Raw genomic sequence first — 27,858 nt, 5'->3', positions numbered from 1 at the left:
CCTTCCAGTTTCTCTTGGTGCATGCAATGGGCCCTCTCTTCCCCGCCTTCTGCACACTGTAAGTCTTCCTGAGCCTCTGCTGACTTTTTTTTAACAGCCGTACATGAGTTCTTCTGAAAGACCCTCCTGGTCTTCTTCTGCCCTGAGCCCCTCCCGCCCCATCCTCATCCAACAGCGACACTTGGCTTGTCAAGGAGAAGCTTCAGCAGGCGTCCCCAGGGATAATAAGTGCACCCCCAGACCTCAGTCCAGCCAAGGCAGAGCCTGGAGCCCCAGATTCTGAAAGAGGAGAAGAGCAGACCCCTGAGGCCCCAGCACCACATCAGGCCCACGAGGCCCAGCTCATGTGGCCCTGACACGTGGTACTGGAGGCTCAGAAGGTGGCTCCTGACACATGAATTCCATGTCCTCCGCCTTCTAAATGCTGTTGCCATCCACTCGGCCGGAGATAGAAGCGTGAGAACCACCCCCTTCTTCTTGCTTCCTCCCTCCTTCATATCCTGTCTATAACCCCATAGCTTTGATTCCTGAGCACCCCACTTTGCCGCCATCAGCTCAGACCTCAAGCATCACGCTAGAGCAACAGCCCCATCCATGCCTGCACCCACACCCCCCATCCCACCCAGTGTCTACAGAGTCACACTGAACATGACACCACCCCCACCACTCCAGACCACCTGGCCCCACCCCACTCCCCTGCCTCCCACGTGCTCCCTGCCATCGTCCTGAGTCCATCCAAGCTGTGCTCCTACTGCTCCAGGCACTTGTTAAGAATCCAGTGTTTTTAAATGTCCCAAATAGGAATTGAGAGGTCAACAAGGGAGACTTTGGTCCTTGCTTTTACAGACAAACACATGCACACAACACAGAACTACGCACATTTCCTCCACTACAGAGAAAAGAGACTCAACAGAACCTGGGAGGCCCTGGGGGACGACTTTCAGCATGAGCAACTCTCCAGATTTGCCCCTGCAGTCCCCCGGAGGGTGAGTCAGAGAAGAGGCAACCTCAACACAGTGAAACGCGATCCCACCAAGTTACAAAACACATTGTGAAACAGCTGAGAAGACAGAGAGGCCTTGAAGCAGGCTCTAGGGATGGCATGTCAAGGGAGCCAGGGTCCCCAGACCACTTCTGCAACCCCAGGGGTGCTGAGGTGCACCTGCTGCCCAGGGAACCCTGAGTTGAGAAGCTTGGATGTCCTGCCCCATGGAAGACCAGGCCAGAGGGTGGCCTGAGCACTCTGCAGAGAGTTGCAAGAACAAGGTTTCTGGTGGCTTGCCCAGGGCTCCTGGGTCCCGGGGCTTCTGGGTCCCCCCTTCTCAGGTGCCCCTGGCCACCTTCTGGCCTTTCCCTGCACCAGCCCCTGGATGTAGGCGCCACACCCAGGGTGGCATACAGCAGGCGGGGCCCAGGGCCTATTGCTCCCTTACCCTCTGCTGCCCCCTGGCGGGCAAAACCTCCTGCACAGGTGACCCATGCCCAGGGAAGGGCCAAGCTACCCACCAGGCTTCACACCACTTGTTCGTGCAACCTTCATGCGGGGCCCAGGGTCCAAGCCCTTCCTGCCTATCCAGGCCATAGATGTGGTACCGTCAACAGGGACACGTAAGGTCAACCCAAGTAGGCAGCTGGTGCCACTCGCAGTTTACAGATGGGGAAACTGAGGAAGAGACCGATGCAGTGAAATGTCCCACACAGCCAAGATAGGGCAACAGCACCCCAAGACCAGGGTCTTCCTGAGCCAGGGCAAGTGCATGTGACAAGCACATGACATGCCAACAGCCACCCTCCCTGGGGACCACTTCATTCCACTGTCTAGAACACAGAACTGGAAAGAATGTTCCTTCCTCTCTTCCCTTTTTCCCTCCTTCCTTTCTTCCTACCTTCCTACCACCCTTTCTTCTAGTCATTCATTCATTCATTTAGACCTGAGTCCTTTGTTTATGGACGTCAGTAACATAGTTTGAAATTAATCATAACCTTTGGCCTAAAGGCTTCCATTCACAAGTCCTATTTATTGACTGTTGTTTTATTCTTTATTCATTGCCTCCCAAATTGTATCTTTCTTTCTTTCTCTCACCCTTCCTTATATTTCTCTGGTTCTTTCTTCTTCTTCTCTTTTTTTAAAATCTGAGAGAGTCTTGCTCTGTAGCCCAGGCTGGAGTGCAGTGGTGCAATCTTGGCTCACCACAACCTCCACCTCCCGGGTTCAAGCAATTCTCCTCCCTCAGCCTCCCGAGTAGCTGGGATTACAGGCGCGTGCCACCACGCCTGTAATTTTTGTGTTTTTTTAGTAGAGACAGAATTTCACCACGTTGACCAGGCTGATCTCAAACTGGCTGGTCTCAAACTCCTGACCTCATGATCCGCCCACCTCGGCCTCCCAGAGTGCTGGGATTACAGGCATGAGCCACCATTCCCAGCCACCCTCTGGTTCTTATAAAGTCAGGAGCACAGAATCAAATGAATCAGGGCTCCCGATCATCACCTTCAGGCTGGTCTCTGAAGCACTACTGCTCCTTCATCAAGCACCATTCACTCTGTCATCCACTCACTCATTTGTCCGCCTTTCTTATTTTGGGTATTTGTTTTCCTTATTAATTGTGTTAATTAAAACCCCACGGGCAAAACAAACATCTTTGGCCCATGTATTTATTTGCAATCTTTCTTCCCCGCATTTAGTCACCTTCTACGTTTAAGTATTTATTCTTTTATTTATGAACCTCAATTGCATCTATTTTATTACAGTACAGTGTTTTGGAGCCAGGTATGTCTCTCTATTTTTCATTTATTCTTTGAAAGGTATAATGTATTTATCTATTTAAGGAGTACGTATGTAAACTAATTATAATCCCTGTTCAGACAACCTCCCTTAACTATCCATTTATCATTTTGGTTGTTTGTTTATTACCTTTCCTTTTTCCTTTTTCACTTCTTTTTATATTTTCTCCAGTTTCCCTCCCCCGGGAACCTGGGCCTGGATTATCTCATCCATCTTCAGGATTACCGACAGCCTTATGACTAATCCTAACAGATCCTGCTCTTACAGATACACCCACATATTCGTTCTCTTTTTTATTGGTTTTTCTTTATTTTCCCTTTCGCTTTCATTTAGTTTCATTTTTGCCTTTCCTTATCTCTATCTGTGACTCCCTGACACTTCTATTCTTGCCTCTTTTCATGCTTATGGACCCCAGGTGCCCGGAGTGAGATGAATGAGAATCCCATGGGCAGCTCCTTCCTGGCTGTGCCAGGCATTTCCATTTCTAATTCAGTCGTTCATGTGTCCATTCATTCTTTCTGTCATTCTTTCATTTCAATATTTGTTCTTTTATTTATGGACCTCAGGTGCACAGAATTGGATTAACTATAATCTGCGGTTCCCGGAGCCTTCTGCACACCGGTCCGCGTGGGGCTGTCTTTTGTTCGTTAATTCCTCTCCCTGGGGATTTGGTGCAGGATTTATTTAACTATCTTAGGAACCCAGTTTTGAATTAGTCATAATTCTTGCTGCCTTCTCTCCTGTTTTTGTCCTTGCACGGTCCGCTCTCCCACATATTTATGTCTTTATTTATTCATTCAATATGTTGGTATTGCTTATACACATCCTGTCATACATTTCCATATTCTCTCCTCTCTTGGTTTCTCTTTTCTTTCTTTTGGGTCTTGAGTGCAGAGGATAGGGAAATCATCCATTCTCATTCATTCAGACAGTCACTCCTCTATTCAGGTGTTTGTGCTTTGATTGATTAACCTCAATGTTTACTATTTATTATATTTAATGGATAAAATTGTCTCATTATATTTCAGTGCTTGTCCAGGAAGTGCCTTTTCGTTCATAGGCCTACTTCAGTATTTTCTTTTCTTACATCTCTCCCTCTCTCATTCTTCCAATTTTTCCATTCCCCGCTCCTTTTCTTGCGTTCCTATGGAATGCATGCATCTATTCTTTCATTCAGTCTTTCACTTGTGGTCATTTTGAAAACAAACTTCAGAGCCACAGATTTGAATTAATGCGGATGGCTTGTGCTAAACCAGCCCCCTTTGATCAGCTTGTTCGATCTACTTATTATCTCTTTCACTTCCTTTTATTCCATTTTCATCTTTTCCCACCGTATTGTTTCTTTCCACCACTCCCTCTTTCTTTCTGTCATTCTTTTGGAGAGCTGCACCCAGGATCAATGACCCTCACCCTTGTCTACAACGCCCTCCTCATCGGTCAGTGCGAATCTTCTGTCATTCATTCATTCATGCATTCGCCATGCATCCATTCAGTCTTTCTTTCTATGTAAATACTTATTTTTACACTTCTAGACAGCAGGTGCATCTAACTGGATACATCATAATCTGCAACTAATGGGCCCTCTGTCTGTGGCCCCACTCCTCCCTCCCATGTGTATGCTTTGAGCCGTCCCTTAGCTGAGTAGGTGGCAGACCACACCAGCAGCACCAATGCCAATTAAGTGGCCTGCTTGGTTCACACAGCCTTTCATTCCTGTTCTAGCATGGCTCTGTCTTAAATCTGCATGCATGTATTTATTTCTTAATATATTACCTCTCTTCCTTTCTCCCTTTTCACATTTCTTCCCGTTTTTTATTGTTTCTCTCTCTCTCACTCTCTCACTCGTTCTCTCTTGCACTCTGTCTTCGGAGCTCAGTGCCATGGAGTGGCTGTACACATCATAAAGCCACCCGCAAACGCCCATCCTTGGCCGTGCGGTTCCATGTCTCACTCATTCCTTCCTTCCTGCATTCATAGCATCCTTCTTTCCTGCTTTCTCTCTTTCTGTTTGACATTTATTCCTCTATTAGTAGAATCAGGTGCCCTTATGACAAGTCCTAGCCTAACTTTTCTCGTGGATTTACCCATGTATCTGTTTGGCTGTTATTTCTTTTTACTGTTCCTTTCTCTCTTCTGTCACAGCTTTCCATACCTCCTGTCCCTCATTCTCATGCAGCTGGGGTGCCCAGGGGGGACCCCAACACCCTCATCAGGAGGACCCATGGGGCCACGTCTTCTCATTCACCTCATCCTTATCTGTTTAGATACTCACTGACTTGTTCACTTAGATGTTTATTATTTAATGGATAGCCTGTGGTTTTCTAGAAGTGGACCAGCCATAGCCCTTAATTTGTGATGATCTTTTGCCACCACCTATCACATTGCCTTCTTTTACATCTTTATTTATCACCCATTAATGTATTTCTGTACTTAACATTTGTTACATTTTTTCCTATTTCTTTATTTATCCACATTATCTTTCTCATAATCCTTTCATCTAACAGACCTCAGTGCCCAGGACTGGATGACTCAAAACCCCTCACGACACCGTGTCGCCTGGCACTGCATTCTCACTGCTCATTCATTCATCCACACATGCAATATAGACTTTTTGGCTTTTTTCTTTCTTTTGTCGTTGATTTATTTCTGTGCAGACTTCAAGTGCTCAGGCTTAGATAACTTTTGGTAAAAGCACACTCTCATATTTCACCCACTGGATCCTCTTTCTTTCTTTGCTATTCTTTGAACTCTTTCTCTGTGGTTTCTTTATTTTTCTATGCCAGGAGCATATACTATTTGTATTAGTCCTAACGTATAGCTTACAATAGTCTGACATGGTCCTCATTATAGAGTTACTCATCCTCTAGTTTTTTTTTTTTTTAACTTTCTATCTTTTATTTGTTGTTTTGGTTTTTTAAAAAAAATCCTTCCCTTCTCCCTTTTGATCACTTGTTCCCTAACTTGCATCCTTTCATTTTGACAGGCCTCAAAATCTACGTCTCATTCTGTACTTCACTACTCGTGCATCCATTCTTTCTTTTATTTAGGTTCTTTTTCATTGTCAAATGTCAGAGGCATATATTTGAATGACACATATCCCTTAGTCTGTGATCACCTGATACTGCTTTGTGTGTTGCCCTATTACTTAGTGATTCAACGGGTTTTTCCTATGTATATATTGATTGCCTGGGCGTCAAAGCGGATGAACCACGGTCTTGTGTCCACACACTCTCATCCTGGCTTGCTGACTTCTTCACCTGTTTACTTGTTTATTCTTCTCTCTTGCTTCACTCATTCATCCTCCAGCCATTTACTATATAATGCAACAGATACCAGTGAAACAACCTCTCGGCACCAACAAGAAACCCAGAACATTCACAGTATCTTTGGCATCCCTGCTTCTTCTCACTGAGTCACCCACCAAGGTACACACAGCCCACAGTCCGGAAACACACACGAATGGCGGATGCAGAGCAGAGACACAGTGAATGTAAAGGTTACTCCCAGACCCTTCTGGGGCTCACATCCTAGACGTACTGGGGGCAGATCTGAGATGAGGGCCCACGTTCCCCAGGCCCCCTGGGCAGGGCAAGCACCTCCCGTTCTGCCCCTCTGGATCGTGGTGAATGACCATCCCCATGAGAAACCTGTTTCAAGACCCCAGAATACATAGAGACACACACATGGTACATAGTCTCCTGGTGGGAAACGACGGACATGGAGTTCATTTTTAAATAGGTGGCTTTGTCTGTGGCAATATAAAAATATTTTGGCCTTTCAAGGCAAATACAAAAGAAACTACCCATTACCATGGCTGAGTGTCTCAGTCCCAAACAATAAAGAACTTGAAGAGGTTTAGCCGGAAACTTTGAAGACAGAAAATCTGCCCATTATGTTTTCCAGACATTTCGAGGGGGTGAGCGGAGGTCATTGGAGCTCGAAGCCCATTTGGAAGGCTGGTCCCTCGGCCTGCGTTTTCTCCTTGGCCCTTTGAAGGCCCCCCAGCTCACAGGGCACTTCCATCCTAGTCTGCCCTGCGGCACAAGAGCCAAAGGGAGACTCAATAATGAAAGAGCCATTCATTTAGAAGAGTGAAAAAGAAATTCTTTTGGGGTCCGACATTTGAAGCCGCCTATAGAATTCCTTTGCCACAGAGACAACACAAGGAGGCTGGGGGTTCCCGTCTTAGAAAACAGGAGCCCCCAGGTCTGCACTTGGCTTGACTCGATGGGCACCCAACTCCCCGTGCACAGACCCCCCCCCCACCAGTGCCCGCCAGACCCTCCACGCGGTCCGCCTGGCAGTGTGCTCCAGGAGGCAGGCCCCACCCTCAGCAGCAAGGCCACATGTGTGTGCTCTTTACACTCCAGCCACTTACGATTTCGAGCTGGAGGGGGGCTGGGGTCCCACGTCCGAGGTCCCTTCCCACGTAGGAATCCAGGTGATGGCTTCGGCTGTAAGGAGAAGGCATTAGGTCACAGAGTGGAACCTCACTCAGGCTGGCGAGGAGGAGGAGGGTGGATAAGGCCAACAGCTCGGGGTGCAGGGGCAGGGGGTGGCCTGGAGCAGGGACTCCCCAACCTCCAGCAAGTGTGGAATTGGAGAAGCCATGCATTTCTCTCCTCACTCCCCTCACCCACCAGCTGCCTATGGAGCAGAAGGGTCAGGAGTGGAAATATGGAACAGACTTGGGTTGGTGCCGTCCATGGACCTAAGTCGTGCTCTGTGGGACCCAAAGGCTTAGGGCACTGCATAGATGAGAAAGGGGAGTGACCCAGGCCCTGAAGACAGGGCATGAACCTGTGCTCTGGAAGAAGCAGGGTGCCCAGGTTGGTTAGCAGGATGCCAGGCCCTGGAGGAGACCAGAGAAGCGGGGTATAGCCAGGAGGGCAGCCCACAGAGGGCTGCAGGGCTATTTACGGGCAGGATTTCCCAAAACCATGGCACACACATCGTACGCCTGGACAGACAACTCCACTGCAGCGATTTTGTTCACATTGCGGTAGGCACTGGGAAGCACCATGGCCGGGCACACTGAGTCTTCGGTGTCAAGACTTGCCTCACGTTTTAACCTGTTTTTTTGTTTGTTTGTTTTGCTTTTTCTTTTTTAATCGGGCAGCAGGCTGGGCCAAACGTGGCTCAGAATACTCCCAAGCCTTGAAGCTTTACGAAAAGCTGACTTCAGCAATGTCAGACACGTATCATGACACATTTGTCAAGACCCACAGGATGTGCACCAGAGTGAGCCCTAATGATATGAACCAAGGCCTTTAGTTCATCACGTATCAGAGTTATTCCATCGATTGGAACAAACAGACCACACCACACGGAGACAACGCGTGAGTGAGAGGGGAGATGGTGGGGACAGGGTCTGCGAATTCTCTGTACTTTCCCACCAGTGTTTCTGTAAACTGAAAACCACACAGAAAAAAGAAAGCAGTTTATTCATTTAAAAAATGTGTTGAATGAATAGCTCTTAAAATCTGTTCAGAGTCTACTTAAGGTGAGGAGGTGTCATAGAAAGGTAGCCTGAGACGGCTGAGATCCCACCAGCGTGGCAAGCTGGGTGATGGGGCAGCCAGGGGTTGAGCCAGGAGGAGGACAGGGCCAAGGTCTGTTTGAAAACACCCTCTATAGGGACTGTTTCCTGGGTTAGGCACAGGTGGAGATAGGAAGCCAGGGGAAAACCATGGGACGCCACCACAAAGCCACCCAGGAAACAGAAAGGCCATGAGAGGGATGTGGGGAAACTGGGGAAGGCAGAAACCACAGACCGTAGGTCCCGGCCCCAGGGGGGTGGCTCATGTCTGTCATCCCAGTGCTTTGGGAGGCCGAGGCGGGTGGATCACCTGAAGTCAGGAGTTCGAGATCAGCCTGACCAACATGGTGAAACCCCATCTCTACTAAAAACTAGCTGGGCGTAGTGGTGCGCGCCTGTAGTCTCAGCTACTCGGGAGGCTGAGACAGGAGAATCGCTCGAACGCGGGAGGCGGAGGTTACAGTGAGGCAAGATCGCGCCACCACCCTCCAGCCTAGACGACAGAGCACGACTCTGTCTCAAAGAAAAAAAAAAAAGGTTTCGGGAGATACCTGACTCCAGCTGCCTGCCCCCCTGCAGGTCTTCAGGGACTCCCAAGACCACCTGTCCCCAGGCCTCTCAGGGATCTTTCCAAGCCACCCCTGCCATCTGGGCCACCCCTGTTGCCTCTGCCTCTCTATTCCCAGTCAGCCATGTCTCCAGCCAGGATGTCCAAGACCCAGCCAGGGCACAGGGGACACTTCTTGCCTCCAAGTCCTCCTAAACTCTACTTCCCTGGCCCGGCCCTTCATAAACCCTGTTTTGCCGTAACTGGTTAATTTGATAACCAAGAAACAAGAAGTCTTAAAGTAAGTGTTAGGGAAGCAGTGATCAGTGCATGGGTGACTGAGGGGCAGGCTTCGGTTACCTAAAGGCTGCCAGACCACCCATTATCTACTGACCAGCACTCGAGACCGTTTCCCACCCTCCCTCCGAGACTGCGCGTGGCTGGGGTGGCCTCTCACCATCACCACGCCTTAAGGTGGCAACGAGACTCAGGCCAAGAACACACAGCGAGACCAAAGGCACTGCCATTTCCCGCAGGAATCAGAGCCGAGGGCTTTGTTTTGCTGTTGCTGTTTTTGCTTTGTTCTTTTTTGTGTTTTTAATAGGAGCGGGGAAATCAGAAGCAGGAAGGAGCATCTGGGTTTTTTCCTGCTTCTGCTCCAGGGACCCCATGAACCCTCAGAGTCCCTGACTGTCCTTAATTAACTCTGTGTGCAGACCCCGGGCTGCTCTGCTACAGTGAAGTCCCGGCAAATTCGTGCCTTGGTTTAAAAGCTGCGTGTGCCAGCTCTGGGCTTGCTGTGATGTGTTAATAACGCAGTGCTGGGCTAGAATCTTAACAAATGTCAGAAAAGCTGCAGAGATGAGTCACTGTCTGGAACCAAAGAAAAACACGAGGCCTCCTTATAGAGTCCAGAGGAGTAATTGCCACAAGCATTTGATCAAAGACCTCATAAGTGCGTGCAGTGAGCTCATGACCCACGCAGAAAGCGTTGGTGAACACTCCAAAACCATCCTCCACAGCTTAATGGGATTAGAAAACCCCAGTTCTGCATCTTAGGATTTTAGAAGTTACTCTTTTCTGGAGGCAAACAGCACCTAATTGATCTGGCATGTCTTTGGTATAAATAACTTATGGCTGTTTCAAACAGAAAAAGACCTAAAAGGATGATTTTTATTAAAATGTTGATCTCAAGAAATAGAGCCTGTCATTACCAAATAATCAGTCTTGCCTCAGATCTCATCATTCCTACCTGTTGAGTAAATACCACCCCTTACAACTTCCCTGGACAAATGCAAGCTCTTCGCAGAGCTAATTTCCTGTGCCTCTGTGAGGCTGGGGCCCCGGACATGACGGACCCATTTATGAAAACAGGAGAGGTAATTGGGACATCTTTTGAAATCGTGTCCCCTCTCTCTCTCGCAGGCCCCCATCAGCCCTCTAATTTTACTTGGTCAGGTTACAGAGGATGTTTACATATGCCTCTTCCTGGAATTTCACCTCTTTGCTTCACGAGTGGGCAATTAGAGAGAATTAGGGCCTCTTTGGTGCCTGTTTACCGTTAATGGATGGAGTGGCGGAGGCAGCCTTGGGAAAGCAGTCTGCCCGTCTAATTGAAGCTGGCAATTTTTCGATTCCTCATTTCAGCTCGCAGGTATTGTAGCAACCAAGGTCACAAAACAAAAGCTGCAGCCCACCATGGTAATAACCAGGTGCAGGCCCGACCCGAGGTTTTGTGAGCTGTTCATTACCACACACTGCAGCACAAAGAGATAGCTGGAAATGTTTGCAAAGCTGAGTCTAAGATGGGCAGCCAGTGCAGGCAGGTGATGATCACTTTTCCAGAAGTTGTCATCCTGTTGGCTTTTTCAGGAAGTTCTCAGTTGACTGGGCCATAGTGCCAACAGAGGCGTTGGCGAGGGTCTCAGGACCCAAAAGGCACAAAGTGAGCCACGGGCGACGGGGGGGGGGGGGGGGGGAACGAACATTTCCTGGTTCTGAAGCCACAAGTCTCATTACACAAGAGTCACTCTACAGACCAAAAAGGTGTTCCAGACCAGCCCAGTAGCCTTCCTGTTTGGAATAATACCCCATAAAACGGGACCCCTGCACCCCAGCTACTGCGGCAGCCCCTGGGAACCTTTTTCAGGCTCTGACTCACACTAATGACCGGTGACTGTGACCCCCTGACCACACAGGTCACGCAGGAGCTGGCAACTGGCAGGAGTTTCACCTCCAGGGCCTGCTGCCAGCTCACTGTGCAACCTTGGGCAAGGCTCCGGGCCTCTGGGATCTCTGGTTTCCCCATCTCTAAAGCAGAGGGGGCAGTGGACCAGTGACCCCCAAAATCCCAACAACTCCAAAGACCCAGCAAACAAACCACAAATGACCTCCAGGGAGGCCCAAAGAAACCCCGAGACTGCCGGAGCGCCAAGGCCACTTGGACAACCACGGGTCTGTACTCGCCCATTTTGTAGATGGGAAAACTGAGGCCTAGGGGACTGGAGACAGAGGCCAAGGTCACACCCACAGTCAGGGCTGAGCACACACTGTAACCAGGTGTCTGGAAGACTGCTCCCGAGTTGCGGGAGAGAGCTGAGAACTCTCTCCTCTGTCCACCTGGCAAGTCCCGAGTAGCGACAGTGTGACCAGCCAAGAGGTGAGTGGAGACCCACTCTGGTGAAACAGGGGCCTTGCTTTCCAGCACTGACCTCCCAGGCTCCTTCTGACTTGGAGAATATGGAGAACTGACAGGCTGGTACCCAGTTTAACAAATGAGGCTCGGAAGCCAGCAGCAGCAAAGTCAGTGACCAGCCAAGACCGAGACTGGGCCCCACTCCTGTCATGGCAGGGACTTTGCCCCTGGTGCCTCTGCAGCGGCCCCACCCTTACAGCAGTCTGGGGCAGTGGGGGTGCAAACAGTTATGCTCTAACCCAAAGGGTCCCCTCTCTCGCAGCTGCCCACCAACCCTGCGGGCCATGATGACCCCCTCCTCTCCTCCCTAACCATGAAACAGCAGCCCTGTGGATTTCTGAGCCCCCTACCCCCAACTTCCTGAGTACAGAATCACTCTGTGTCCACTCCCAGGAGGGCCCAGAGTAAGGGCTGGAGTGGCAGAAGGAACAGCCCAGCTGTGAGCGAGGAGGCTGGAGCAGACATGTGGTCAACCTTTGGCCCCTGACTGTCCTCCTTCCCCAACTTTCCATCCCGGACCTCTCTCCCCGCAGCCCCATTCTGTCTCTTTGACTATATGTCGGGCATCAGGCCCCAGGTGATCAAATTTTTGTTTACAGGCACAACCACTCTGATTCCCCTTTGCTAAGAAACTTTCAAAATCAATCCCTAGAATCTGAGAGCGTGAGCATCCCAGGGTCGCGCGAACCCGGTGGCTGGTTAAGTGCGTCATTGTGCAGCCTTGGAGCTCCTGACACACACACAAGGGCAAGGGGCCCCACGCAATCCCTGGGAGGGAACACACACATACTCCGTTTCAGGGGAAGGTAATTGACGTTTTCTTCTTTTCATCTGAAGAAAAGGCACCTTCCATTGAAAAGGCGCATTCACAGGACCTGGGAAAACTCATCTACGCTCAGCCCTCCCAATGATCCCCAGGTGGCTGTTCCCCACGGGGGGCTCCCCCACATTCCTCTCGGCCCGAGCCTTTGTTTCCATCTGAAACGGCCCTGGGAGCTCCCAGGCTAAGAGTCTCCTCCTTAAGCCCCTGCCAAAGACCCTATTCACTGCTCAGAGTAGAGGCAAGCCGAAGGTGGTGGGCAGCCTTCCTTTCTCCCAGGGTAGGGGACTTAAGAACTCTCCATCTGGATTTATTTTTAAGCTCAAAGAAATTGGAGAGCAATTAAGAAAGTCATGGCTACACCCTCCACCACCATCCTGTCCCTTAATGAACTCCTCTCTCACACACAGGCCCTCATGTCGAGAGGCCCACGGTGGCCCCAGCGACCCAGCACCTGCTCTGTACACGGGCCGCCCACGATCGCCAAGGGCTCGGGGGTGACAGGAGCTGAGAGGACAGACAGATATGTCCCAAGTCCTCATCACAGTTTGTCCTGAGTAAAGTGACCACAGTTTTCCAGGGTGAGGATTGGGGCCCAGGCCCTGGCCTCAGGACCTGACTCAAACCCAGAAGGCCCTAGGAATTCCAGATCTATGGGCCTCTCAGGCACCGCAGAGCTCGTCTTGGCACAGATAAGGGGTCTCTCCATGTCCACTGGATCTGGCTGGAGCTGGGACCCCTGTTCTGGCAATGTGCCGTCCTGCTGCGGTGCCTGCAGGGCTCCTGGGAGGGAAGGTGGGAGGGGAGGGGCCGCATGCTCCTCACCAGCCCCGAGGGGCCCTCTGCACTCCCACCTTTCCTGGCTCTGAAACACTGACCCAATCCATGCCAAGGAGGCAAGCCTGTTCTGTGGCTCCTCTTTCCTTAGACTTCCCCAAGAACCTGTGGGCAGCCCAGGTGTGGGACCGCGCTTTCTGAATGGGCTCCATACAAGACCGTCTCCTACCGCAGACTCATCCTTCTCCTTTCCAGACCAGGAACCCCACACTTGAGAGGCCTCGTTTCGAAAGGTACACCTCTTTTCTAGACTTTTCCATCCGCTCAAATCGGGGATGGGAGACCAGGCTAGACTTCCTTATTCCTCCTTTGGAAGAGGGGACAGGGCTCAGAGAAACAGCTGGGAGGGGGAACCAGTCCTAGGGGACAATTCACAACTCATTAATTCCAGTCTCCTAAAAAGAAGCCGCTCCCGCAACCCAGGGCTTTCCGGCCGCAGCTCACAATGCTGGCTTCCACATTGTCCACTGCCCTTTAACCCTCTGGGACCTGAATCTGTCTCCCTCCACACCCCCTTCTGTGGAAAGCTCCCTTCCTCTTTGCAAGGAATAATTCATTAGCAAGCTCATTAAAGATGGGTAGATATTCCTTTCCATTCTTTCTGGAAGTCAGATTGCTCATAAAAAACACATTTAATTTATTTCATGTAAATGACAGAATAAGAAACACATGCATCCTGTTGCCCTTAAGTCTTGCCAGGTTTTGACATTATTTGGAGAAATGTACTTGGAAATACATTTGGGGTTTGCATCACAACTCAGGAGGCATGAGGTCAGGGGCCCTGAAAGCAGCAATGAGCAACTCGCAGGTGAGAGGATGTGGGGGCGAGTGGGCAAATGAGGGGCCATTTTCTTCCTTTCTACAAGCTCAGGCCTGAGCTGCCCTCTTGGTTTCCTTTCCCAGCCACCCAGAGTGAGCAGGTGCGAGAGGAGAGCCAGTTTCCAGACCAGACCACCATCTTTACCCTGACACTTGCACCCGAAGAGTCCTACTAGAGGCAGACCCAGGAACCACTTAGCACGATGACAAATGGCCAGAGACCCCTCACCGCCCTCCACCGAGGTGACAGGGTCCTCTATGGCTCACTGCCTGGTCAGACAGGGTCTCATCTCTCCTCACTATGGCTCAGGCATTGGCCAATCCATCAAAATAGAATTTTCCTGAAAATGATCGTGTCTTTCAGCACTTAATAATGGCCTTTCAGGCCGGGCGCAGTGGCTCAAGCCTGTAATCCCAGCACTTTGGGAGGCCAAGACAGGCGGATCACGAGGTCAGGAGATCGAGACCATCCTGGCTAACACAGTGAAACCCCGTCTCTACTAAAAAAAAAAAAAAAAAAAAAACTAGCCGGGCGAGGTGGCTGGTGCCTGTAGTCCCAGCTACTCGGGAGGCTGAGGCAGGAGAATGGCGTGAACCCGGGAGGCAGAGCTTGCAGTGAGCCCAGATCGCGCCACTGCACTCCAGCCTGGGCGACAGAGCGAGACTCCGCCTCAAAAAAAAATAAAATAATAATAATGGCCTTTCAACAGTTCCCGAGAAGATCATCAGCAAGGCTGACATAGTAAGTCACGTTTCAACTTCTTGAATTGAGAACATGGTATATTTTTACCTATTTTCTACCTAGTGACACACAAAACCCCCCAAATACGTGTTTGCCTGAGACTGAAATACTCATGAGCACCTGAAATAGAACTAGTGCAAAGAGGGTTCCATTTCAACCCCTGAGAGCCAGGGGCTGCCGAAGCTTGATCCTGTCCGGGCCTCGCCTGTGTGCCCCTGGCCTTCACTTTGACTTTGCCCCTGGGCTTAGTCCACCTTGGGAAAGTCCTGAGATGTCCCTGAGAAACCAGTCCAGGAGCTGATGGCATCTGGCTCAGACCAGCTACTCAAATGCATTCTAGTAAGCTTGGGACACGATCCCCACCCCCAGGACCCCAGCATCCTGCCCCTGTGCAAACCTCCCCTCCCAGGCCTCTTCTCCACATCACTGTGTTTGCAGGTGGCTCAGCAAATGCTAGCCTTGGAGTAAATGTCACAGGGCAGAGCCTTCCTGGGCCCCCTCCCTGGGTTTAGCCCTGGGCACACACTCCCCCCGTCTCTCCAGGCTGTGGGGCTCTCCAGAGAGCAGAAACAAGCAGACAAAGGCAACAGCCCAGGTTAGAGCGCCTCTGCCCCCTCTGCCTACGCTGCCACATTTTGTTTAAAAATAATATCCCCATCCCATTTCAATTTCAGGGGAGAAGGGCAGGGCTGCAGAAGAGCTGTCTCCAAATCCTCTGTTTGATTAAAGAGCATTACGGAGGCTGCGCTGGAAACCAGAGATACTCCGGGGGTGGGGGTGGCAGTGGGGATGGGGGGTGGGGAGCGGGGGACAGGGGGCAGGGAACTGCACACGCGCTAATGCATGCACACGGCTGAGGACGAGAGGCTGGGTCCCACTCGGTGTGCAGCTCTGTTCATCCACTTCCTTCTCAGAGACCCCATGTGTGGGTCTCCAGTGAGGAGTATTGGCATTTGGGCCAAGGACAGTGCTAGGGCCCCCTCAAGGCTCCATAAATGTCTAGGGGAATGGAGCCAGCCTCACCCCATGGTTCAGAACTTTCTCAGCGCCCACCCAGATTCTCTGGAAGTCTAACTGCACTCATTCACCCCAATGGCCGCCCCAGGGGCGTCAGATATGAGGGATGCCAGGATCCTGACACTGCCTCCCAGGGCGGCTGGCTCTAAAAACACCCCATCGCCCTGAGTGAGCCACAGAATCAGTCCCTGGGAACCAGAAAGGAAAGTGGCCTCAGCTGAGCCTCCTCTCTTCCTGCTGGCCCAGCCTTCACCCTGGCGTGGCCGTCCAACATGCAACCCTGAGCCTCCTGCCCTCCACGACACCTTGCTTGGTTGCCGTGCAAGCCACCTTGCTGCATGGGTGCTCCCAGGGCACCCAACTAGACCCTCTGGTCCTTAGTGCAAAGCCCAACCCTAGGCACCCCAGAATAACCCCAAGCCTGAGCCCTGGGCGGCTCCCGGATGCATCTTGAATTAGTAAAACACAAATAAACAAATGATGAGTCCTCGAGTGAATTGTGTGGCTCCAATCCCCTGCTTTCTTCTTGTCGACCATTGCTGATTTTATTTAAACAAACAAAAACATTCCCATCTCATTGCAATTTCAGGGGTGAGGAAAGGAGGAAAGAGAAGAACTTGCTCAAAAACCACTATTTGATTCAAGGACATTATCAAAGCCTCACGTGTGAGAAACCACTGTTCTCGCAGAGAGTGACGCTGCCATGGCTGGTGGAAAAATATGTCTTCCTAGCTGAGGAGCAGGCAAGCGTTCCTATTTCCTCCTCTCTGAATGGGTCCTTGGGTCGGGTGTGGGCAGGGCAAGTGCCCCCTGGATCCCTTCTGACAATGTGTTCAGCAAAATCGTACTGAGGGTTCCTGTGTGCCTGGCCCGAGCCGTTCTTGGGGGTCTAGAGTGGAGGTGGACACTCCCCACTTACCATCGCCGGCCCACAGCATGCCATCAGCCAGGGTGGACCCCCACACCTGCTTGCTGGGTATAGCAAGGGTCTCCACTCCGGGCAGCTCTCCGGCCCCCAGACCCCTTGGGCTGATGTGAAGAGGATTCACCTTGGCAGGGTGCCTCCTCCCCAGATTAAATGCTGACACTCTTGATCAGAGACGAGAGACATGAGCTGAGCTAATAAAATCCTGGTGTCTCAAGAAAGCAAGAAACTCACCCCAAACCACGAAGGAGACGAGAGGCCCGCCAGGAAGAAGACTTGGGTCCAGGGTGGTGGGCCCCATCGGGGCCTCTTCCGCCGCTTCCATCAGCAGTTCTTCAGCCAACCCAGCCGGGACACGGCCCACGTGCCTTGGGGAAGGGCAGTCAGTTAGAATCATGGCAAGACAAGCATCCCGGAAAAGCCAAACACACCCAAGAAAGACACGGGGCTTGGCCTCACCTGCAGTTTTTTGTTTTTCAGTGGAGTGGGGTGACTAGTGGGGGATGCCCAATGACAGGAAAAGGTGCAAAGAAGCAACGGGTTGGGTTAGAGGCAGCCGCAAACCCAGAACCGAGTGGGGAGCAAGGGACCAGGCAGGGCAGAGCCCAGGACTCTCAGGGCCATGGCGGAGACAAAGGCAGGCAGGGGCAACACCCACCAGGGCACGATCACGAGGGGTCTCTGGGAAGGGAGAGGAGTCTGTCCATAGCCCGGAGGCCAGGCCCACAGGAGGAGGCATTGGAGGATGCTTGGCAGGAGATGGAGACACCAGCAGGGGCTTGTCGGGGGCACTGGGAACCTGCTGGAAACAGGCAGCTGGAGTGGGAGTGGCTCCTGGGTCAGGGCAGTGATACTCAGACGTCAGGAAGGCCAGGTGACCACAGGTATGGGGTTGGCGGGGAGAACCAGACTGCTAGGCAGAGGGCTGTGGAGCTGAGCCCTGGAGCCCAGGGATTGAGGCAGAGAAGGGGAGGTGGGTCAGGCCCACCTCAAGAGACAGAGCAAGCGGAGTGCCGGGTGGGTGAGGAACCTGGCCGTTGGAGAGCCACCAGGGAGAGCCAAGTCAGCAGCTGGGCAGAGGCAGAGCCTGCAGATGCTCCCTGGAGGTTTCCCCTGCTGGTCCTCCGCATGGGACACGGGCCCCAGCAGCTACTAGAGGGTTAAGGAGCTTGGACCAAGCCCCGGGGGAGGAAGGCATCATGGCAAGGGAAGGGTCGCAGTCACAACCACACCTCGAGAGGGAGACCTGTGGCCAAAGCCCGGGGGCACACACTACAGCTGTTCCCATGCCCACTTTGGTCCTGAGAGACTCAGGGCCGGGGTCCAGAACAGCTCAGCATCAGGGATGGGGCAGAGAAGGCAGAGAGGGAGAAGGTGCTGGCTCCGACCAGAGCAGAGCCCTGGGGATAGCTTGAATCTGCCCTCACACCCTCCAGCCTGACCTCTACGGAGCCAGAGTCCACTGCTCCAGCCCCTGGGGCAACCCCCCGGCCCGCCCTCCTGGGGACACAGAGGCCATCAAGGGATGGACTACGGTGGCAGGTGCCCAGGCCAGAGCCAGGGCTGTGGATGTGCTCAGTTAGGATCAACTGTTGGATGATGGATGGCCGCGCAGGTGAATGCAAGGACGCGACCAGCAAGGCCCCCGTTCAAGTGGGGCCGGGGTCGGAAACTGCTCACACCCCTCTCAAAAATGAATTCCACCCTCCAGCCTTTGTACCTAGAACTCTTCGCGTGGCCCACCTGGGGGCTCAGCTGTGGTGGTCGAGTCCTTCCATCCACTCACCTGGCAAAACCCTACATCCCACATACTCTAACTGAGCCCCACTCTGTGCCAGGCTGGTGCTGGGACACCCTGAGGAAGCACGGGGCTGGCCAAGGGCACCCCAGGAGGGCCAGGTCAGGAATTGGGGAGGGACAAAGAGAGGGAGACATTGAGAGAGAGGACAGGCGAGGAAGAAGGCAACAGATGCAGAAAAAGCAGTGACTCAAGGAGCCAGGTTAAAGGGGCTGCCCCTACACTCAAGGAAGCAATGAGATCCCTCTGCCAGTGCCTCAGAAAAGTCCAGAAACCCAAGCAGGATGGGGATGTGGGGAGTTAACTTTTAAAAGTTTGTTAAGGCTACAGGAGCCTTGGGCACAAAACCCCAGAGAACCTGCCCAGGGCTAACTGATTTCTCTTCCACACCCTCTCCAGGCTTTTGACTGTCCACAGGAGCTACTGCAGTACTGACAGTGGCTTTGGGGCCTGTATGTTAATGATTGCCGTGTATCTGAGGGTGAGGAGGGTGCCATCGATTCTTCGTTACTGTTGAAGAAAGTCTTCCCATTTAGAATCAGGAATGCTCTATTTTTCTACTCTCCAACAGCTACATGGCAGGGGAGGCCAGGTTTTCGTGTGATCTCAGCTTCAGAGGTCTATACCCCAGTCCACCCGTAATCTGAACACTCCCCTAGACAGAGTGGCCAACTACATCACGGTCACTGGGAAAGTCTCACCTTGGCAAAAGGGGATGAAAGATTGCCTCAGGCTTCTGCCCCAACCTGCCAATGGAAGATCCTTCCACGTTCTTTCTCGTGGGGCACTGGGGTAGAGTTGGTTTTGCTAACTTGGAAACAGTATCCATTTCTAATTCACGATGTCGGAGAACCATTAGCCAACAGACTCACCAAGGAAGGAAGGCCCCATAAGGTTTCAACCAATAACATTTTCTTGCTCCAACTACCCGCCTTATCCCCTAGTTTTTTTCCATTTGGCTAAAGGTCCGACTGGAGCCTAAGTTTAATTGGAGTGATCTAATCATGATTGATCTGCCTTGGGGTGAGAAATGTCCAGAGCTTGGGACAAATAAGGGCATGTTTCAGACTCAGGACCTACCTGCTCTAAAGAATTATGGGCTCTAGGGAGCTCAAAGATCAGAACAAAAAGAGGATGAGGGCTCAGTTAGGGTACAGGACATGTGGGTGAGGATATTAAGGGGCAAAAGAAGAACTACTACAGGCCGGGCGCGGGGGTTCACACCTGTAACCCCAGCACTCTGGGAGGCCGAGGCAGGTGGATCACGAGGTCAGGAGTTCGAGACCAGCCTGACCAACATGGTGAAGCCCCGTCTCTACTGAAAATACAAACATTAGCCAGCTGTGGTGGCGGGCACCTGTAATCCCAGCTACTCAGGAGGCTGAGGTGGGAGAATTGCTTGAACCTGGGAGGCAGAGGTTGCCATGAGCTGAGATCACGCCACTGCACTCCAGCCTGGGCGACAAAGTCAGACTCTGTTTCAAAAAAAAAAAAAAAAGAACTACAAGTTCTGATGCCACATTCCCAGATGTGAGTTTTAATCTCCTCTCCACTGATTGATCCTGACTAATCACTAGCCTCCTGTGTCCCAGTTTCAACAGTCTGCTGGAGTCAAATCTGAACCCCAAACTATGCCCTCTTATGGGGGGCCCTCTGGGATGCCAACATATATTCACTTCTTCACCTGGCTAGGCATTCCACGCGTACTCACTTTGCAGTCACTCCCCTAGGGCCATGCCTAGGAGTTACTACTTTCCTACCACTTGTTAATCTTGAGTGAGTTTGGGATGTCCTCAGTGGGTCCTGAGACAAGTCAGAGGAGAGCTAGAGTTGGGAACTGATCACCAGTGGCCCCCGGGTCCTCAGCTCTTGGAGAGAGGGAACGAATGCTCTGGCCAGTTCCCTCTGCGCAAAGGATGGAACAAAGCCATTTTCTACAATGCAACCCTGTCCAAAGCCCCCCTTCTCAAAGCTGCCTGCAACTTTCAACCCCACTGAATGGACTTCGCACTGGGACAGAGGCAAAGACTTAAATGAGGAGCAAAAGAAACGTCGACTCCATCACCAAAATTAGAAGTGTGGCTTAAGAAGCCACATCGCCCCGGCCCGGCGTGGCCAGTTCACCTCATTATGATAATCAGTGTGTTTTTCCTTCGCAGACAAAGAAGGCTCCTTATGCGACGAATATTGGAATCCAGCAGCTAACCTCATTAACGTCTGCAGCCTCTTCCTTCGACAAGGCCCAAGATTAGCCCTGTGTTCATTAAGGGAAAAGGACGGAAAGTGGAATAAAACTGAGAAACACCGCCGGGGTAAGGGGGAGGGGAGGCCTCTTCTGTTACCATTCATTCACTGAAATACTTCGTGTACCTTCAGGATTTAATCACCAGTGAAGGGGGCGGTGGGGAGGGGGCAGCTTTTACCAGGATGTGGGAGGTAAAGAGGTTAAACTCAATGGAAGGAGTTAAAAACCCAAAATAGGGTGATTTGATGTGAAAGCTTCCTGGGATTTGTCATTGGGATAATCAATTTAAACCCTTCTTCCCGTTTGCTTTCTTTTAGGCCAACCTAACGTAAGGGGAAACCGTCTTTGGATGTGTTTTTGGCTTTTAATATTTTCCAAGTCTCCCTTTCCTCCTTGTTTTGTGTCTTTAATGCCTTTGTTTAGTTATTCTCTTCTCCTGTCTCTCCTCCACGCCCCTCCCTTTCCACTTCTTTCTTCTCTTTAGTCCTCCCCATGGGAACCTGATGTATACGAAAATCTAGCGGTGCCTCCAGTTGTATTTTTCTCATGAATGCTTTATTGACTTTGCTTCAAGCCCTTCAAATAGCATCTGGTGCTTACCTGTGAGACATCCCACCTGACCTGCCAGATAAAGATGATTAACCCTATTTTGAAACTGAGATAAACCTGGCTTGGAAAAGTTTACCTATCCCAAGGTCTCAGCACTAAGTAATTTAACTAGGATTCAAACCCAGGTCAGCGACTCCTGACTGCTTAAGACAGCATGGTAAGAAGCAGGTCCAGAAGTCGAGAGACCTGGGTATGCAAGTTCCTCGGGGACGCTAAGAATGAGAGAAGGGGGAGCAGGCGTCTCTGTGAAGGGGAGCGTGAGGACACAGAAGTGAACCGGAGCCGCAGAGCCCTGTGAGAGAAGGCATGAAAATGTGTCGTTGTGTCCATGAGCCGAAAACATGACAAGGATTAAGCTACAGAAAAGTCTTTACCTTTGTGAGAGCCCCTCCACGGAGTAGAGCGAGTCAGGAAGCAGTGGGTTGAAGAGGAAATTGGAGGTGAGGAAGGAAGACAGCAAGTGTAGACAGGCCTTTCAAGAAGCTTGGCTGTGAAAGGAAAGACAGAGGCTGTAGTGGCTAGAAAAGATGACAGCAGGGACCTGGGAGGCTCCAGGCTGTGGGCAGAGCAAAGTCAGAAATGCAGAGGGAGGCCTTCTGGAGGAGGCCGGGACTGAGACAGGTACAATTCTTCCTCTAGAACTCAGGGAACAGGAGTTCAATGATCCAGTGGGGCCCAAACTACAGAGCCTCTTGACAGCCTCTGTTTCCCTGGGAGTGGCAGTGGCCAGCCCTGGCTCAGGACAGGGAGTTGTGAGGATCAAATGAATGGACGGCTGCAAAAAGTGAAACATTCACTACCATTACTCACTGGGAGCAGGACTCTCGATTTTACAGCCCACTCGAATCTCACTGGGGCCTGGATTTTCACTGACCATAAATTATTCGTCCTGAACATTAAGGATGTAAAAACCACTGGTAAAAGCTGCCAGTCTCTGGAAGACAAAAGGTCCCCTCCTAATAGCCTGGATTAACTCAAAGCAGGTCTCCACCCACTTCGTTTGTCACCGTCCAAGTCATCCTTGCACCTCCATTTGCCACATAATCCAATCAGCCCCTTTCAGAGGCTGGGCAGCTATTGTCTACACCGAGCTGGGCTTCTCTAAAGCAGCCCAAGTTGTTTTTGTCTTGTCCGGACAAAACTGGTTGGCTTAAAAGGGGACGAAAGAAAGTCCTAGTCAAATGAGGACCCCAATTAGGTTCCAAGAGACTGTTTTCATTATCTTTGTACCAGATACCTAGCCTGGTACACTGGGCAGATTGTTGGTGCTCCAGAAAATGTTTGTTGAATTAATTCATTTTTATTTATTCTGGAATTTCTTAATTGAACACAAACACACACAGCACCTACTCAGTGCTGTTCTCACTAAGGGAGAATAGGGCTGGACATGTGAGCGAGGAGGGACAGCCTCGGGTGGTTAAGTAGCTTGCAATTTCCACAGCAATTTACAAAGCACTTTCATAGTAGTTACAGCATTTGGTCTTCAAAAGCGCCCTGTGGGGTAGATACACGGGTGTGTGTGTGTGTGTGTGAGAGTGTGTGTCAGTGTGTGTGTGTGTGTGTGTGTGTGTGTGTTTTAATCTCCATTTAGACCATGAAAGAAACTGAAACGTAGAGAAGTTAAGCGACTTGTTTAAGGTCACATCATTATTAAAAGGTGAAGCCAGCACATGGTACCAGCACTGGGGCCACCCAGACCCCCAAGACCACCCCAGGCAGCTGGGATTTCAAACAGACTGTCCCATTGTCAAACATTTGGTTTGAAATAAAAGGACTCTTAGTATAATGCTGGGCCAGAAGGGAAACAGGGGTGAGGGCAGCTAGCGTGGCACCCTGGGTCCAACTCCAACCCCTTCTCTTGCCAGCTATGTGACCAAATACTTACACCTCCCCCCAAGTTTCAGTTTCTTTATGTAAATGTAAGTCCTACCCCATGGGACGGGGGGGGGGGTCCTCTCTTCCTTTCAGCTTTTTTAAATTACACAAATCAATACTAACAAATTCATCCTCACCTGGAAATGAGGCTGCCTCATTTACATACACGTATTACATAAAAATCACATGTTCATGTCACATAGAAAGTGCTCTGGAAATGGCCACATGCATAATTCGTGTTCTTACTCAAGTCAGCCCGTCGATGGTCTCTGCAAAGCCCCTACCTGATGCAAGGAGAGCCCGTGGACAAGGGCTGCCTGGAGTGCTGTTGGAGAATAAATAAGATGAGTAAGACAAGCAAGAGGGGTGGGAAGGGACTGACCTGCCAAACCTTTTCAACAAACATTTGCTGATCACCTCCTCTATGCCAGATCCTGCCTGAGGTCTCTTTTAGCTCATTTAATTCTCACAACAACCCTAGGAGGTTGCTCCCATCGACCCCATTCCCCAGAAAAGGACAGAAAGATCTCCAGACAGGTGGGGCATGCTTTTGGTGATTCAGTAACATGCTCATTCCGGAAGCCCACCCAGGGCCTTGGAGTTGCCAGCAGGATGCTGGTCAAGCCCTTGGCCCAGGTCCCCCTCCTGAGAAGTTCCCAAAGGGATCCTTCCATTCAAGACATCGTAAGGGTGATGACAGAGTCAGTCAACAAAGACTGACACCCCCTTGGGGAGGGAAACACTCCAGTTTGCTAGCAGGTAAACACAAGCAAAGACTTATAGGAAAGTACTCAGAGTCACAGCATGAGCATAGCAAAGGTCAAGGCTTAATGCCCAATGCCCCCTCACTAGGGCATTGGTTTAAGTCTTTAGGCAAGAGGGACAGCTGGCTGGTCAGTTCCGGTCCTCTTCATCCTTTGCCATCCTGGTCCTGGGGGTCAGTCGGTGGCTGCTTTGTATGCTGGTGGGATGCAGGAATCCGTGCTCCTAGTGCCCTCTGCAATTGATCAAAGGTTAGAGAACCTGCTTAAAAGCCCAAGCCTAGATCATAATTACAGTTTAAGTTAATTAATTACAATTAAAGCTGATTAGTTAAAATTTAAAATTGTCTTTTAATTGCTAATGGGTCTGGGGGTGGTGCAAGGACAGTGGCGGGGTTGGGAGATTCTACCCAGCATGTTGAATATGAACCAATAGCAGGAGGGTTGAGGTACCATAAGGCGTAGATGGGCAGCAGGCCCCTTGGTAGCAGCTCGGCATGGAGAGGAGGTGGTCCTTGAAGACAAGGAGGTGGACGTATGATGTCATCCCTGAGGAGAGACCCTATGGCATGGGAGGGCGGCAGGTTAGAAACCATCTTCGTGACCTCTAATGGCCAGCACCGGAACAGCAGAGAGCCAAAGCGGGCAGGCGGAGGGAAAGGCAGGGAGGAGTGGCAAAGGGGAGGAGTGAGGAAGGCTTACGGAGGGGCTGGGAGGGAAGAGGGAGGGGTATGGAGGGAGGAAGCAGGGGGGTCAGGGAGAGGGGAGGAGGGAGGAGGAGGGGAAAAGAGAGATAAGGAAAATGAGGGGGGAAGCGGGAGGAGGGAGGAGGAGGGGAAAAGAGAGATAAGGAAAATGAGGGGGGAAGCGGGAGGAGGGAAGAGGAAAGATGAAAGAGGGAGGAGGGAGAAGAAAAATAGGAGGGGGAGGAGGGACGAGGAAATGAGAAAGGGCGGAGGTAGAGGAGAAATGGGAGGTGGAGGAGAGGAGTGGGAGGGGGTAAGGATGATTTGATTGACAAGTCACAAGTGTTAGCTGTGTGCGCGTGCGCAACTCAAAACCCAAGTTAGCGTGGCAGGCACACACCGCTAGGGGGCGCGCGGCCCGCACCGTAACCCAGGAGCGCAGCCACCTGCGGCGCCCCCGCCCGCGCCGGCGGGCCAGGATGGACAAGGGGTGCCCAGCAGGTCTCAGGCTAGGAAAGGCTCCACAGCCCACCCCAGGCCACCGCGCCAGGTCGCTACGCCCCCTCGACACCTCTCCAGTCAACACCAGCCAGAGCCCACCTGTGGCCGCGGCACAGCGCCTCCCGCCCGCACCAGGAGCCTCCTGCGCCCCCAGTCACCCGGCCCCAGCCCCGGAGGAACGTGGGTCACCCAGCAGACCGCGCCAGGCCCCTCTGGAGCGCCGCTCCGCCTGCTACAGGGAAACGCAGAAATCCCAACTCCCACCTTCGGCAATCCAATTAATTAAACACACGTTCACTAAAGTCAGAAAGACCCAGTCCTCCAGACACCGCTGTCACGCATGTGGGTGGTCTCGGAACGAGAGACAGAACCTGTGACATCGCTGGAAAGTAACGCAAAGGGGGCCACCCTGCCGCTCCCCGCCTTCGCCCCCAGGCGTCGACATCGCGCCCCTAAAAGTCGTGCCTCCCTCCTTCGCCACAGCAACAATTTCTAGACCCCGCGTGATGGCGCCTCACTGACCTTGTCACTGCCTCTCTCTCCATCCTGCTCAAATAAGCAACACTTTCCTAAGACCCCCGAAATAAAAAACCACTGGAAATCAACTAACGTGCCTCTGTGCGCCTCCACGACACCCGAAGCCACGGCGCCAAGGCCGACCCCAGCCTCTGCGGCCGCTCCTCAGTGAATCCGGGGGTCTCGAAACTGTTCCCTCTTGGGTAAATGAATTCAGGATCCTCCAGTGGATCCCGCGCCCGACCCCCTCCATCAGAACAAAGGCCACCTCCCCTCCCCACCCCGCCCCCCAAAATTCCGCAGTGCCGCCAGCGCCCTCTCGCGGCCAGCCAGGAAACCTTCCAGAAACCTGCCACGTAGCCACCCGCCTGCGCCCCCACCAGGCCCGCCAGCCCAGGGTGGGAGGGGGCGGCCTCGGGGGGCTTGACTCGGACAAAGGAAATGGCAAAAGGCAACTTGACCAAAAGTCCAAGCCTGCAACATGTCAGGATTTTCGAGTGACCACCACGCAACGCTCTGAAGACCCCCGCGGCCCCCCATCCCCAGCTCCCAGCATCCAGACCCCAGCAACACACCTCTTTTCTGCGTTTCTCTCCTCCCTCTTCCCAGACCCAAGGATACGGCCGTCTCTCTGCCCCAACCCACCCCCTGCATCTATTCTGCCTGTGTCCCCAATCCCACGACCCCCTTCCGCAGGGACTGATCCTAGGGGGCTACTGGCAGGTTTGCACTTGGGCGCCATCTCTCTCCACTGTGAAAGTGGCTGATCAGGACAGAACCAGATGATATCGGGTAGAAATTTTACTCTACATTTTGCCTGGGGTCCACACTGCACTAAACCTGTGTATTTGGATTCGGAAAACCTCGTGAAGAGGAACCTCCACTCCTCCCGCCCACGATCCACCAAAAACCTGGCCAACAGCTGGCAAGGCAAATATGCCCGGGAGACCCTTCTATTCGGGTGCTTCCCCCCCTAATTCATGGGGCATGCAAAAGGCATCGCCGCCATATCTCCCACTATTAACGCGATTCTAGAGGCGGCTTCCAATACAGGAAATCCGGGGTTCGCCCCCCAGTGACTGCCACACACCCGAATCCAAGAGGGGTTCCGTCTGATTCCTCCCACTCCTCTGAAGTCCCTACCACCCAGCCCACCCTCAAGGACTAGACCCCCCAGAGAAGAGCCCTGACTTCCCCCCAGGGAAATGTGCCTCAAGATTTTCCTTCTGAAAATTTTGTTGCGGACACTCGGGGACCAGGCGAAGTGGCCGCCTCCAGCAGTAGGACCCGGGATCAGGCTCTCGGCGTGTCCAGGAGGACAGAGCCCATCCCAGAAGGGGATGCCGTCTTCCTTTGGCACATCCTTTGCAGCAAGGATGGCCAACCACTCACCAGGTGAGGGATCCTCTCGTGGGCGCCCCAGCTCTCCCGAGGAGCCGCAGCCAAGGCCAGCAAGCCAAGGCGCGCTCCCTCTCCGCTCTCCGCCGTCTGCGCTAGGGGCTGGCTGGGTGGGGTTTATATGGAGGCGCAGAAGGGGTGGTCTCTGACGTCAGCGCATTCTGCTGCAATGCGCTCATTTCTCTAAAAGTGATTGGCCGGAAAAATGAGCCCCCCAGATTCTATGACAAATTGCTCTAGCCGCACCCAGATTGCAGCAAAGAAGGGAGGAAAAAATTCTGCCGCAGTGCCCCTGGCCGCCATGACCAACACCCTGTGGTCACGGGTGCTTTTTCCCTGCGTGAGCTCGACTCGCCAGGCAGGGTGAATTCGGGCACAATGTGTGGGGGGAATGGTCCCGAGGGCTGGCCGTCCTCAGGCGGCCGAGGGCCAAGGTGGGGCTGTCGGGGCGCAGATTCCACACCTGGCGGTTTCGGAACATCCATCGGAGGATGCGGGCTTAGCGAAAGAAAATTATGCTTTCTCTTATTGTTCAGGAAAATAAAACGCCCGGGCGACATAACTGGTTCCCAGATGTAAGCCGGAGGCTGTCACCCCCTCCCAGCCCACCCATGCATTTCTGACTGGTTCTCTTTGACACTGGAGACAGAGCTCCGCGTCTCCGAGTCAGAAAAACCTGGCTGTGAGTCCCGGGCTCTGCCGCTTACAACTCCTGTTCACGGAACCCGCTATGCCCCTTGCTC

The 27,858-nt window shown here is 52.2% G+C and overlaps 1 long non-coding RNA gene across 3 annotated transcripts in view; it reads right to left on the bottom strand.

Moving 5' to 3' along the window:
* The window catches only part of LOC104654450, a 35,641-nt gene extending 8,422 nt beyond the window's left edge, over nt 1-27,219 (bottom strand). Inside the window, exons 1-6 of one of the 3 annotated variants that reach the window (XR_004057251.1) lie at nt 27,110-27,219; nt 24,468-24,576; nt 23,538-24,250; nt 21,753-21,866; nt 16,961-17,094; nt 7,164-7,239 (exon numbers count right to left, since the gene is read on the bottom strand). This is a non-coding gene — a long non-coding RNA (uncharacterized LOC104654450). Of the gene's footprint in view, nt 1-7,163; nt 7,240-16,960; nt 17,095-17,185; nt 21,867-23,537; nt 24,251-24,467; nt 24,577-27,109 lie in introns of all 3 variants that reach the window. The other 2 variants (XR_746839.2, XR_746838.2) reach the window with 2 other exon arrangements.
* Nucleotides 27,220-27,858: the final 639 nt, after the last annotated feature.

This window comes from Rhinopithecus roxellana, chromosome 5 (assembly GCF_007565055.1).
Source record: "Rhinopithecus roxellana isolate Shanxi Qingling chromosome 5, ASM756505v1, whole genome shotgun sequence".
Lineage (NCBI taxonomy): Eukaryota > Metazoa > Chordata > Mammalia > Primates > Cercopithecidae > Rhinopithecus > Rhinopithecus roxellana.
Note: the sequence above shows the minus strand (reverse complement) of the source record. Positions and strands in the feature narration are given on the sequence as shown.